We start from the raw sequence: 15,565 nt of genomic DNA, 5'->3' as shown, positions 1-15,565 counted from the left end.
CCAAAAAAATATTTCCTGGGCACAAATTGCCACCATGCCTTTTGTGGTTTTCAACATGCAAACTGAAAGTAAACATGGGAAAATAGTTCTATAGCATAGGTACTCCATTGTTTAGAGCATTAACATGATGCTCAAGGTAGCATGACAACTGTCATCCAAAGTGTTCAGTCCTACTAGAAGTACTAAAATGTCCACATGACTGACATCGGATAGATACTCTCCAAGCACATAGCAAATAAGTAGTCCAAAGCATTAAGATGGAGCACGGCATCTTATAGCACAAAGGTGAATGGAGGCTCCTTGTTCATAGCTTCCTTTTGCGTCTCAAACAATGGGAGCGAAATCATGCTCTCTTGGAGGCGATGCCTAGTAAGTGTCAAGAAGTTCCTGTGCTCTTTGCTTTCTACATTGCCTAAGAACACACCACCAATATCGCAATGCAAAAGACGGCGAGGACACTGCTCAATCAATAGCTCACGCTCGTTGATCATGGCCATTTTAGGAGTATCTATCCCCTTAAAATTAAGCGGTGGGGATGCCTCCATCTAACAAGTTAATCTGGTATTGAAAGCTCCACATCTCGGCATCATAGTCCTGCAACACCCAAACATCTAAAGTGACATAGTTATGATCAGTTCGGCACAAAGCAAGCATGCTGCCTGTATCAAACAATGACACATAATCGCCCAGTTGTGCTGGACGGCTCATCTGTCGGAATGCCTCAGCTTTGGTGTCAAATACCACTATGCTGAAATCCATTAGCCAATGCAGGTTACCACGATGGAGGATTGGTGGGCAGTGGTAGGACCAGATAGCAGGAACAAACCTTTGTTCTGAAACTGGTGGCCATTGGATGCATCTTGGCTGGTCCGATCCCACTGTCAGGACGAAGTACTCAAGCAACTCAACTGCTATGTCGCCCTTGGCGGCGGCGTTTGTCGGGTATGACACCCAAAGCACTCGGTGTTCTCCAGAAGGGTGGTGCTGATAGAAGCCGGCTAGGCTGACGGCCATGGTGTTTGGTTGTCGTTGAGGAGGATGTGGCATGGACGCCCACTTGTGGGTGGCCGGGTTGCAGATGTAGTATTCGGATTGCCGCGTAAGATAAGGAGGCCATCACAGATGGCGTGGTGTATAATGGTAGCGAATGACCGTCGGAGGACGGGCTGCATCTTTAGATAATTGGAGGCTCGGGCAATGCGGCAGATGTCCCCTAGGGGTTTGATGATGGGGAGCGAGTGCTGACGGCGGTGGTGGCCAAGGATGAAGGCGTCGCTGGAAGTGCCGCTGTGCCATGACTTGCGGACGGCGCGGCAGCGGACTACGTCTTTGATAGGCAAGCGGACAAGGATGTCATCGACGATGAGCCACTCGCACTAGTAAAAAAATGGTCTAATGTTCAACTCATTAGTCCTGGTTTGTATTTGAGCTGGCACTAATGTGACCATTAGTGTCGGTTCCAACAGCTAGGCGGGCCGCTCTCAGTAGTACCAGTTCGTGGCGAACCTTTAGCATCAGTTCGTGCCATGAACCGGTACTAAAGAGAGTGGTGGCAGGATGTTGTCAGACTGGGGCCCCTCCAGCACCTTTAGTACCGGTTCGTGCCATGAACCGATAGTAAAGGTCATCCTATATATAAACCCTTCGTCCACCCGCGATCGAGCTCGCTCTGTTCTTCCCCTTTCCCCTCTCCTCTCTGTTCTTTCCCTCTTCCCTCGAGCTCATCACACATTTTGCCCAAATTTTGTCAAGATTTGAAGGCCCCATCCATTCAAGTGATCACAAAGGTTAGCAACTTTGTCCTTTCATCTCTCATTGCTAGATTAGCTCTTGCAATGCTTTATATAGTGATTAATTTGTGGGTTTTAGTAATTTGGGAGGAATTAAATGTGGTAGTTTATTTGATTTATATGCAATTTGAGCTCAAAATAACTCTTAGTTTGCATATATAGGTGTGGTTTACTTAGTGCCTTTCCGTCTCCATCGTAACCACCATCGATCGACCGCACCGACCCGTCACTCTTAGTTTGTATAATTATCTTACCCATACGTTGTTTGTTATACATAGTGCCATGGTTTTGATATCCGTCCCCGTCGGCCCTCGTCCGTGTTATGATTCGGATGTGGTATATTCTCTTTTAAAATTATTTGTTGCATTTCGTGTTTATGACAAATCATGCCCATCAAGTTGACATAGATATTTTTATCTAGGAGGTATGTGAACCAGAAATTCCAACCGACCCTATTGTCGAGAGGTTAAATTTAGTTGAAAGACAAAACGAGTATTTGAAAGAAAAATTGAAAAGAATTGAGGGGGAGAAGATGGAATTGGAGTTGCATGTTGCCGATGTCGTCGATGATCACAAGATCAAGATGGAGAAAATGCGCTTGAAGATTAGAAAGATTAGAAAATATGCCATTGATAGTAAGACTTGGTATCATTATGTTGTTGGATCAATTGTTATCTTAGTTGCGATCTTGATCGCATTTGTTGTTGCATTTAAATGCTTTAGCTAGAGAGTTATTTGTATGTTGCATTTAAGTGTTGTATGAACTTTATGTATGAACTTGTATTAATTTGGCCTATTCGGTGGTGTGTAATGAAAGATGAGCCGGGAATGGATGTACGATGACCGATGCTCTCCCCGGTTCATTGATGGCGTGTATACTTTTCTGATTGCAGCTCAGGAAAACAAGCGGGCGGATGGTTTTATGCCTTGTCCATGTGCTGGCTGTAAGAATGATCATAATTACTCTAACTCAAGAACCATTCACGTCCACCTGTTTGAGTCCGGTTTCATGCCCCACTATAATGTTTGGACCAAGCATGGAGAAAGAGGGGTTATGATGGAATACAATGAAGAAGAAGAGGACGACGATAGCTATCCTGGCCATGGGTTCCCTGAATATGATGATACAACAATGGGGGGAGAAGCTGAGCCGGCAATGCGAGAGGAAGCTGAAGAAGAGGCATCAGATGAGCCCGCTGATGATCTAGGTCGGGCCATTGCCGATGCAAAGAGAAATCGCGCAAGTGGAAAGGAGAAGAAGAAGTTGCAGCGCATGTTAGAGGATCACAAGAAATTGTTGTACCCGAATTGCGGGGCTGACAAGAAAAAGTTGGACACCACACTGGAATTGTTGCAATGAAAGGCAGAGAATGGTGTATCTGACAACGGATTTGGAAAGTTGCTGGTAATGATAAATAATATGCTTTCAAAGGACAACGAATTGCCCGAGAGTACGTACAAAGCAAAGAAGATTGTCTGCCCTCTAGGGTTAGAGGTGCAGAAGATACATGCATGCCCTAATGACTGCATCCTCTACCGCGGTGAGTACGAGGATTTGAACGCGTGCCCGGTATGTGGTGCATTGGGCTATAAGATCAACCTCGATGACCCTGGTGACGTCGAGGGCGAGCACCCCAGGAAGAAGATTCCTGCCAAGGTGATGTTGTATGCTCCTATAATACCACGGTTGAAATGTTTGTTCCAAAACAAAGAGCATGCATGCCAAGGCGATGTGATGGCATAGAGAAGACCGTAAGAAAGACGGAAAGTTGAGAGTACCCGCCGATGGGTCGCAGTGGAGAAAAATCGAGAGAAAGTACAAGGAGGAGTTTGCAGGTGACGCAAGGAACGTATGGTTTGGTCTAAGCATAGATGGCATTAATCCTTTTGGGGAGCAAAGCAACAACCATAGCACCTGACCTGTGACTCTATGTTTGTATAACCTTCCTCCTTGGTTGTGCATGAAGCGGAAGTTCATTATGATGCCAGTGCTCATCCAAGGCCCTAAGCAACCCGGCAACGACATTGATGTGTACCTAAGACCATTAGTTGACAACTCTTACAGCTATGAAATGGAAAAGGTGTACGTGTGTGGGATGAGCGCAAACAGAAAGAATTTGACCTAAAGGCATTGCTTTTCGTGACCATCAATGATTGGCCTGCTCTCAGTAACCTTTCAGGATAGACAAACAAAGGATATCGCGGATGAACGCACTGTTTGGATGATACCGACAGTATATATTTGAATAATTGTAGGAAGAATGTATACCTGGGACATCGTCGATTTCTTCTGAGCAAGCATTGCTACGTCTTGAGCTTGCGTTGGTTTTCCTCGAAGAGGAGAGGGTGATGCAGCAAAGTGTAGCGTAAGTATTTCCCTCAGTTTTGAGAACCAAGGTATCAATCCAGTAGGAGGCTCCTCAAAAGTCCCTCGCACCTACACAAACAAACTGAGAACTCGCAACCAACGCAATAAAGGGGTTGTCAATCCCTTCACGGCCACTTGCGAAAGTGAGATCTAATAAAGATAGTATGATAAGATAAATATATTTTTGGTATTTTATAAGATAGATGCAAAAAGTAAAGATGCAAATAAAGTAGATGAAAAGCAAATATGATAAGAGATAGACCCGGGGGCCATAGGTTTCACTAGAGGCTTCTCTCAAGATAGCATAAGTATTACGATGGGTGAACAAATTACTGTTGAGCAATTGATAGAAAAGCGCATAGTTATGAGATTATCTAGGCATGATCATGTATATAGGCATCACGTCCATAACAAGTAGACCGACTCATGCCTGCATCTACTACTATTACTCCACACATCGACCGCTATCCAGCATGCATCTAGAGTATTAAGTTCATAAGAACAGAGCAATGCATTAAGCAAGATGACATGATGTGGAGGGATAAACACATGCAATATGATATAAACCCCATCTTGTTATCCTCGATGGCAACAATACAATACGTGTCTTGCAACCCTTTCTGTCACTGGGTAAGAACACCGCAAGATTGAACCCAAAGCTAAGCACTTCTCCCATGGCAAGAAAGATCAATCTAGTAGGCCAAACCAAACTGATAATTCGAAGAGACTTACAAAGATAACTCAATCATACATAAAAGAATTCAGAGAAGATTCAAATATTATTCATAGATAAACTTGATCATAAACCCACAATTCATCGGATCTCGACAAACACACCGCAAAAAGAGTTTACATCGAATAGATCTCCACAAGAGGGGGGGAGAACATTGTATTGAGATCCAAAAAGAGAGAAGAAGCCATCTAGCTAATAACTATGGACCCGTAGGTCTGTGGTAAACTACTCACAACTCATCGGAGGGGTAAGGATGTTGATGTAGAGGCCCTCCATGGTTGCTTCCCCCTCCGGCAGAGTGCCGGCAATGGCTCCAAGATGGGATCTCGCGGATACAGAAGGTTACGGCGGTGGAAATTGTGTTTCGTGGTGCTCCTGGATGTTTTCGCGGTACGTAGGTATATATAGGAGGAAGAAGTACGTCGGTGGACGCCCGAGGGGCCCACAAGACAGGGGGCGCGCCCTCCTATCTTGTGGGGCCCTCGGAGCTTTCTTGACTTGCACTCCAGGCTCTCCGGATCAGATTTGTTCCAAAAATAACGCTCCCGAAGGTTTCATTCCGTTTGGACTCCGTTTGATATTCCTTTTGTTCGAAATACTGAAATAGGCAAAAAAACAGCAATATGGGCTTGGCCTCCGGTTAGTAGGTTAGTCCCAAAAATGATATAAATGTGTAAAATAAAGCCCATAAACATTCAAAAGGGGTAATATAATAGCATGGAACAATCAAAAATTATAGATACGTTGGAGACGTATCAAGCATCCCATTAGAAAGAAAGAGAAGCATTTCAAAGGTGAGGCGGATCACCGTACGAAGCCTCACCACCGTACTGGTGCTGATGTACATGATATGGTCAAGTATTTGAAGGTAATCTTTGGAAAGGGTCCTAACGGACAACATGTTCCGAATGACGCTTACGGACGCGCACCCATGTGGAAGACGAAATCTATATTTTGGGACCTGCCCTATTGGAAAGACCTAGAGGTCCGCTCCGCAAGCGAAGTGATGCACGTGACGAAGAATCTTTGCGTGACCCTACTTGGCTTCTTGGGCATGTATGGGAAGACAAAAGATACACCGGAGGCACGGGAGGATCAGTAACGTATGCATGGAAAAGACGCCATACATCAGGGTCATGCCAGCTACGCTCTTACCAAAGAAGAGAAGGATATCTTCTTTGAATGCCTGCTCCGTATGAAGGTACCGTCTGGCTTCTCATCGAATATAAACGGAATAATAAATATGGAAGAGAAAAAGTTCCAAAACCTAAAGTCTCATGACTGCCACATGATTATGATGCAACTGCTTCCGGTTGCATTAAGGGGGCTTCAACCGGAAAACGTTGGATTAGCCATTGTGAAGTTGTGTGCATTCCTTGATGCAATCTCTCAGAAGGTAATCGATCCAGAAATCATACCAAGGTTAGAGAATGATTTGGTGCAATGTCTTGTCAGTTTCAAGTTGGTGTTCCCAGCATGCTTCGTCAACATCATGACGCATGTCCTAGTTCACCTATGTGAAGAGATTAACGTTTTGGGTCATGTATTTCTACACAATATGTTCCCCCTTGTGAGGTTCATGGGAGTCTTAAAGAAATATGTTTATAACCGTGCTAGTCCAGAAGGAAGCATCTCGAAGGGCCATGAAAATGAGGAGGTCATTGAGTTTTGTATTGACTTGGTTCCTGACCTTAAGCCGATTGGTGTTCCTGAATCGCGGCATAAGGGCAGACTGGATTGAAAAGGCACGCTAGGAGGGGGTCAAATAATATGTATAGACGGGCATTCTCTCACTCAAGCACACTACACAATTCTACAGAATTCTGCCTTGGTGGCTCCGTATATGGAGGAACACAAGAATTTTCTATGCTCCAAACACCCGGAGCAGTCTGATGACTGGATTACACGTGAACAAACGGGGACTTTCACCGGTTGGTTGCAGACATGTGCCATGCATGACACTGATATTGAAGATGGCCTGTACTTGCTATCCCAGTTACCATCTTCGAATATAATGACTTTCAAAGGGTACGAGATAAATGAGAATACATTTTACATGATCTCCCAAGATAAGAAGAGCACCAACCAAAATAGTGTTGTCCGCTTTGATGCAACAACCAAGACGGGAAAGGAAACATATTATGGTTACATAGAGGACATATGGGAACTTGACTATGGACGCGGTTTGAAGATCCCTTTGTTTCGGTGCAAATGGGTCAATATGACACGGGGCGAGGTAACGGAATAACCGCAATACGGAATGACAATAATGGATCTCAACAATCTTGCGTATGCAGACGAACCATTCATCCTAGCCAATGATGTGGCACAGGTTTTCTATCTAAAGGACATGTCTACCAAGCCGAGGAAAAGAAAAGATAAGGAAGTGAATGCATCATACGATGATCCAAAGCGCCACATAGTTCTTTCAGGGAAAAGTAACATCGTGGGAGTGGATGACAAGACAGACATGTCATAAGATTATGAAAAGTTTGATGAAATTGCTCCGTTCATAGTGAATATTGACCCAAGCATCCAGATAAATGATGAAGATTGTCCATGGTTACGGTGCAAAGGAACACACGCGAAGAAAAAGTTTCACACCCAAAGATCCCACTCTGGGATGTGATAGGCTTCACTGTCATCACTTTCTTCTCTAGTGAGTTTCCGGACTTATATATCTGGAAGGTGCCGCTTCGAACAAACCGGAGGGAATCTTTGTAATAGTTAGGGTACTTATGTGTTTTGGCATTTGAAACACGAAGAAATTTTATGTGCAAACAAATTCTTTCATGCATTTACTGATTTTTTTTCCAGCTAAATGACCCTCCAATTAAAAACACTTCAAATGAACTCTGAAAAGGTTGGAAGTTTGGCATGATATCATAATTTCACCCACAGAGCATGTGCAAAAAGGTAGAGAGGGTTACCGTAAAAACTGGATGCACTTCGTGTACAAAATGGACAATCTCTTTTTCAGACGAAAACTCATCTGTTACAAAGGCATTTCATTTTTAAATAACCTAAGTATTACCAAATTGAATATAATTATAAAAAACACTAATATTAAACATCAAAAAAACGAATCACTGAAAAATCTATTTTTAAAGTTAAGTTATTCACAAAGTAGTGATTCACACAAATTTCAAATAATTCCAATTTAAACTATTCAAATTTGAAAACTACTGGCACTAACTGAAAGTTTGTAATTTTTTGAACCTAAAGAAAAAATATTCACAAATAAATTCTAAATACAACAGAAAACAACTCAGAAATAAATAAAAGAAAATAAATAAAGCAGAAAAGAAAAAAAGAAAATAAATAGATAAAAAAGCCCGCCTACTGGGCCAAAGCGGCCTGCATACGACTAGAAAACCAAGCTCTATAGTTGGGCCAGGATGCAGGCCCGCAAAGCCCTATAGGACGATAGGGCAGAGCGCCAGAGTTAGGCCCAGAAGCCTTCTATAGAGAGGAGTTCGATACCTCGCCCGCGCCGGTGCTTTTAAACAGGTGTGGCCGCTCTTCGCTAGGCGAGGTGGGACTAAACTTCAGCACCGCAACTGCGCCAGTGCACCCTTTAGTACCGGGTCGTGGCTCCAACCAGTACTAAAGGGGGGGTCTTTAGTACCGGTTGGAGCCACCAACCGGTACTAAAGGGGTGCGCCTTCCCGCCGCTTGGCCTGGCCAAAACAGGCCTTTAGTACCGGTTGGTGGCTCCAACCGGTACTAAAGGTCCCAACTACATAAACAACACTTCCAAAAATTTCAGTTTCTCACCACTTCTTTCTGCTTCGTTGCGCCTCCGCTCCGTCCCGCGCCGTCGCCGCCCCCGTCGCGCCGTCCCCGTCGACTCTGCGCTTCCCCCGTCCGTGTCGCGTCGTCCCCGTCGACTCCGCGTCGTCCCCTTGCCTCGCCGTTGCCGTCTCCTGGACCTCGCCATCATCGTCGCCTCGACCTCGGCCGCGTTGTGAGCCCCTGCCCTCTCCTCCCTCCAATCGAAGCCGCCGCGCCGCCGGCGCCGTAGGTGCACACACGCGCGCGCGCACACACACACACACAATTTGTTCATCTTTTGCACTAGATTCTGTTTTTAGTTTTTATTTTTTTTCTGTTTTTTATACAAAGGTTTCAGATGAATTAATTAATTAGATTAGATTAATGTCAAATAGTATATAGAAATGTTAGTTATAATGTCAAAGGTTTTTTCTGTTTTTTATACAAAGATTTTCTGTCAAATAGTATAATGTCAAAGGTTTTAGATATATTAATGTTATAGAAATGTTAGTTATATAGAAATGTTAGAAATTTTAGAAATTTTAGTTTTAGCTAGATGAATTAGATTAACTTCAAATTGTTAGACGAGGACCGATGTTAATAATTAAGTGTATAGGGTTTAGGATAGTTGATGAGTGTTATGCACATGAAGATATACTACTTCCTTACAACTGACTGTGAGTCACACTGTCTTGTACTACAAATTCTGTTTTTGCTTATTAGCTAGCTAGATGTTAATAATTAAGTGTATAGGGTTTAAGGTAGTTGATGAGTGTTATGCACATGCCCGCTTAATTAAGACATGCAAACGTGTGCGCATGTAGTTATCACTGGATCTTGTTAATCATTAAAGTTGAAGAAGAAACAGTTGAAGTACTGAAATCACTACTTAAAAAAAGTGACTACTCAATCTTGAAGGGGATAGTCGACAGGTAATTTCAATCATTATTAACTATATTCGGCCTCTTTAGTTCGTCATTTCCTGATATCAACTATTTAATAACTCCTTTATTTATTTTCTTTGTCGGCGGGCAGGGCTTGGGAAAAGTTAATCAGCGTGACTCCAGGCCAATGGCGAAAAAGGTTGTATTGGTTTCGACCCAATGTAAGTAATTAAGTAGTACTACTAGCTAGCTACCATCTCTTGAATTCTTGTTTCAATACCATTAATTATTATGCTTGATTAATTATTATCCGATTAAATTCTATTCTCGTAAAGGCCCTGAAGCAGGTGCCGGGGACTGAAGTCTGTGCATACTACGTTTGCGAGAACATTCGCATGATGACGTACGAAAGGACCAAATCTGATAGACAGCTACGGGTACATTTGTCAGAACATTATTCACAATTTTTACATCATTATTGATATCTAGTCACACAACTAATACACATGCATATTGATCTCTTTCTTAATAATTCAATGAGGTGCGGGAGACGCTCCTAACAAAGGAGCGCATACGAGCACTTCAAGAGGAAATAACGAGATTTTTGCTCGACCGGGTCATAGATCCCAAAAGAGTATACCAGCAAACGTAGTACAAATATACCAGCAAACGTATTACAAATTGCTCGACCGGGTCATATATTATCGGTTCTACGAGAAATTTTATTTATATATGCATAACGTGTACAAATATGTAGTATCGTAAAATACCAGCAAATGAAAAATAATTAAATGGAAAACACAAAACTAAAGGAAAAAAAATCATGAATCCCAAACCCCCCAAACCTTTTAGTACCGGTTGTTGTTACCCACTGGTGGAAAAAGGGCCTTTGGTCGCGGTTCGCAACTGCCATTAGTCGCGGTTGCGCAACCGAGACCGAACGGGCGCGACTAAAGGCCCCCCCCCTTTAGTCGCGGTTGCTTAAGAACCGCGACTAAAGACCCGTCCACGTGGGCGCCAGGTGGCCGTCGGGGCGGAGGACCTTTAGTCGCGGTTCTTCTGGCCAACCGCGACTAAAGGCCGCCGCAGGTTTAGGGTTTTAGCCCCCCCCCCCTTAAACCTGTTTTCTGTTTAATTTGTATTGTTTTATTTCTTTTGTGCTTTATTTTAATTTTGAAGGAGTTTCATATATTCTACGGTACTACATACATGCATATGAATGTACAATTTCAAATAAATTTGAAATTAGAACCAAAAAGAATTCAAGAGGAATATACAATATATATTCAATATCATCGGATGACCATATACAATTTTGAACAAGTTTCCATACATGATTTAATGCATATAAAGTTCTACGTCCTCGTAATAGTGTTCTCCTTTAGGATGGAGGACTTCCCTGCTGAACCATCCAGCTAGTTCCTCTTGAAGTGGTCGGAAGCGAGCTTCTGAACTAAGCATCCACCGCAGGTTATTCCTCTGAGCATTGGTATCACTCGGAACCCGCTCAGAGGTGTATCTCCGGATCATCTCACAGACATAGTATCCACATAGATTGGTCTCCGGTGGCTGAATATCCCCAGCATTCTTAGCCTTTAACATTTTGAATTCTAGCTCTTTTTTGAATTCACCGACCTTTGTATCTACGAACCGTCTCCAAACCCTACGAGGCAAAGAAAATTAAATGAACAAGAGAGTTATTAATTAGTTACTTGATATTAGGAAATGAACGAAATAGGCCGATCGATATAGAGCGCAAATGAATGAAAATAATTACTTCTGCAGCATTCTTCTCATGCCGCCCCAAAGCTTTGGATCCATATTCATAGAGTCGTGGACGAGACATTCTGAGGTGTTAACTTTAATTACTAGCAGAATCCAGTGGAACCTGCGGACACGATACATGCACAGTACGTCATGCATAACTCATCGATTAGCCGGCCACATACCATGCATGGAGTAAACAAAAGAGAATGTGCTCAAGACAGAAACACTCACTCAAAATGGTAAGGAAATAGAATATCACTTTTGAGTTCCTGCTTTGTAAGAAACTGCCACAGGTCTGCCTCCACGTCGGCGGGGTAACGCTCCAACACATGTCCATTAACGATGTGTGGGTCAATGAACCCAACATCATGGATGTTCCTTACTCTGCATTCCTTAATCTTCATTCTGCATGTATAATAGCGGACACAACAATATAGTTAGGACATATATATAGTGCAGGCAATATGAACGAGATGGGGTAGAAATTAATAAATCACTTACAGAACGTAGCAACTGATGATAGATTTATCGACCTCGCGCAGATTGAAAAGCTGGAACAATTCACTCAGTTCAATTTGTACATAGTAATGTTTGAAGTGATGCTCATGTCTAACTTCCGCATAAATATATTCTTTGGCGTTTTTATTTTTTATGTAACCCTTGTACCATTTCAGCAGACCTTTCATTTGTGGAGGTAGATCCTTTTCCTGCGCAGGCTCGACGAGAGGCCCATTCTTGACATATGTAATTACTACCTCCTTCACTGGCGCCTCATCAAGGCCTAACAGTTCACGAAGAGTAATACCTAAGTTGGCCGCTTGTTCTCTGGCACTCGTTACAGTCAATCCCTGTGCTGCCGCAGCTTGTATGATCTCGGGGGCATCCGGACAGAAGGCTTCCACTATAAGCGGGGCAATCGATTGTTTACTTTATTCCCCGAGCTGGGCAACTTGTTTCCCGCTTTTTTTACTTTCGGCCTTCTCCCGCTCTTTGTTCTCCTTGAACATGAGTGCCTGCCTGCGAAGTTCACGTGCATAGTCGTTAGGCAGATTCTTCGCGGCTTGGGACGGTGTGCTCAAAAATGACTTAGCCCACTTCTTTTGCTCATCAGAAAATACTGGCTTGGGCTCGGGCTCTCTTTTCTTCTTGCAGTCCGCCTTCCATTTCTCCAAATCAGCAGCCGCGGCCGCGTCGACTTCCTCGGCACTACGTTCCCAAGGCCTTGTGGGGAGAGGCTTCAGTGATGGCTCCGGTACCTTTGTGGTCTTAGGTACATAAGGGTCCGGGTTAATAATCCAGGACTGCTTCTGCTTCTTTGCCGGAGGTGGATTGGGGGGCGACGTCTGATCACCCGCCGGACGAGGACTGGGGGGCGGCGGCTGATCACCCGCCGGACGTTGTGGACTGGGGGGCGGCGTCGGCTGACGTGACGGAGGTGTAGGTGAACCGCCACCACCACCACCACCACCACCACCACCACCGCCACCGCCACCACCACCACCGTAGGGGGGTGGACTTGTTGTCCTTGGCGCCTCGCCTGGAAACTTGATAAACTTCTTTTGCCATAGAATGAAATGGCGCTTGACATCTCCAAGTCTTTTCTCCCCTTCAGGTGTAGCAATGTCAATCTCCAGGTCCTCAAACCCTTGGACTATGTCCTCCACCGTGACACGAGCATAGCCATCTTGAATGGGGTTGTTGTGGTGGAGTGCTCCAGGTAAACATGGTAAAGCACTGCTGATGGCTACCTTCATGGACATGTTCCCGATAGGATAATACAGATGACATTCTTTCATCTCCTTTATATCGTCCACGGGGTAGCGAGGAGGCTCCGGTGAAGTAATTTCGACCACCAGAGGCTCCGGTGCAGTAATTTCGACCACCAGAGGCTCCGGTGCAGTAATTTCGACCACCAGAGGCTCCGGTGCAGTAATTTCGATCGTTGGTGCATCTGCACCAGCCGGTGGGGCCTCCGTGGAAGCCACGCTGCTTCTCCGCTGCTGGCTTCCGAGATCCGCTGGATGATCTTCATGCTGCACCCGAGCTGCATCTCTTTCGGCTACTAGTACACTCATGGTTTTCTTCATCACATCCATTTCCGATGCCAACCGCGCCACAACATCTGCTTTCCGATCCATCTTTCTCTTACGGCTTCTGTAACCGTACGGGTCATCGTTCTGGGGGAACCCTATTTTCCACGGAATGTGCCCCATGCCTCGTACACGTCCGCCGTGTTCAGGATTCCCGAGGGCTTTTGTCAGCGCGTCGTTCTCTCTGTTGAACTTGATCTTCCCCTGTTGAGCATCCCTCATTGCGTTAATAAGGGCTTGGGTGGGTTTAATTAATTTGCCCCGGTAAACACACTCCCCTGTCTCCGGGTTCAGCGTTCCCCCATGCCCGTACCACCAGCTTTTGGCCCTTGGGTCCCATCCCTCCGTACCTGGACGGATTCCTCGCGCCCTCAGCTCGTTCTCCATCTTCTCCAACCTAGGCACCCAAATGTGATACCCTCCTGGCCCCATAACATGATTGTACTCCTTCTTAGCCGCATTTTCCTTATTTTTTTTCGATATTTGAATGAACTGCTCCGATTTCTTTTGCTTCACAAATTCTGGCCAATCATGTTTCAGTTTCTCATATTGTCCTTTGAAATCCGGAGTCTTGTTCTGCTTGACAAAGTCATGGGCTAGATTTTGCTTGAATTTCCGGAATGCGTCGGCCATCTTATGAAGAGCGAACTGTTTGACTAGCCTCCTCCTCTCCTTGTTTTCCTCAATCTTGTTACCCTCCTCATCGAATTTGTTGTATTCCGGAGGTAGAACGAAATGTTCCATAAGCTTCTTGAAGCAATATTTTTTTGTTCTCTTATCGACAAAAGTGAAACCATCAATTCGTGCCTTCTTTGGCTCATTCCACTCCTGGACGGTGATCGAGACGTTGTCTCTAACAATGGCTCCGCATTGGCTGACAAACTTGGTGGCGTTCTTGCGGGGCTCCGGCGGCCTGCCGGTTGCACTGTCGACAACCTCGATGGTGCATGTTTCTCCTTGTTTCATCGTCTTGGTTGCGCCACACTTTGACGACGTACTCGATTGTTTCGACGATCCGGCCGAGGGCTAAAATAAGAAAGAGTCGCGCGCGTTAGTACACACATATTTATTCAAATCAGTTAGTTTGTATCACCAGAGGCTCAATGTATATATATACCTCGGCGCCGGAGGTGGTTGCTACTTCCATTTGAAGATCGTCGTTTATCGACGTTTGTTCGGCATCATCTTGCTGACGGCGCCCTTCATCTTCACCGTCAAGGTTCAGATAAGAAGAGATATCATCTTCTTCTTCTCCGGTCGGCACATATAGAATATCGCCGTTTATGATGCCGAACATATGTGCTTCACCGTCCGGATCATAGTTGTCCATAATCGGGTCAGCTCTATCGTCCGCCATTATGTCAGTCCTGAAAACATGTAGTAAAAACAAATTAATTAAGTGAAGAAGGGGGGCGGTGGCGGTGGCGGTGGCGAAAGGGAGGTGGCGAAAGGAGGGGGCGAGGAAGGGGTGGGAGAGGGTGTCGCGGTAGAGCGCGAGACGGGGCGGCAGACGACGGCGTCACGGAGAGGGGAGGCGAGGACAACACATTTATAACCCTCGCCGTCCCCTCTCGATCCCTAAAAAAACACCGCGCGCATCGCCGCCCCCCTCGCCGCCCCTCTCCGTATAAACAAATTGTCCGAACAGAGCTGGGAGTAGAGTGGCTAGGGTTTGGCCAGGGATGCGGATGGAGACGAATATATGTGGGGTCGGGATGGCCCATGTGCAGGGCGGGGGGTGCTGGCCACACTCTTTTTTCTTTTCTTTTTCATTTCATTTCATTTTTTCTTTTCCTGTTTTTATCCTTTTCATCTTTAAAACAATTCAGTATATCAAAATATAGCAATGAAAAAAGATATTTGAGAAATCATAAAATGTATGTGAATTCAAAAAAATGAATCATAAAATGTTCATGGATACAAAAACATTGTGATTTTCTTCTTCCTTTTTTTTTCTTCTTTCTTTTTTTCTTCTTTCTTTTTTTCTTCTATTGTTTTCTTCCTTTTTCCTTTTTTCTTCCTTTTTCTTGTTTTTCTTCTGTTTTTCTTTTGTTTTCTTCTTCTTTCTTTCTTCTTCTTCCTTTTTCTTTCTTGTTTTTTCTTCTTCCTTTTTCTTTCTTCTTTCTTTCTTCTTTCTTTTTTTCTTCTTCCTTTTTTTT

The 15,565-nt window shown here is 44.4% G+C and overlaps 1 pseudogene; it reads right to left on the bottom strand.

Annotated features, from left to right (window-relative positions):
• Positions 1–272: 272 nt before the first annotated feature.
• Positions 273–1,014, bottom strand: LOC119284046 (annotated as a pseudogene).
• Positions 1,015–15,565: the final 14,551 nt, after the last annotated feature.

Source organism: Triticum dicoccoides, chromosome 4A, assembly GCF_002162155.2.
Source record: "Triticum dicoccoides isolate Atlit2015 ecotype Zavitan chromosome 4A, WEW_v2.0, whole genome shotgun sequence".
NCBI lineage: Eukaryota > Viridiplantae > Streptophyta > Magnoliopsida > Poales > Poaceae > Triticum > Triticum dicoccoides.
Note: the sequence above shows the minus strand (reverse complement) of the source record. Positions and strands in the feature narration are given on the sequence as shown.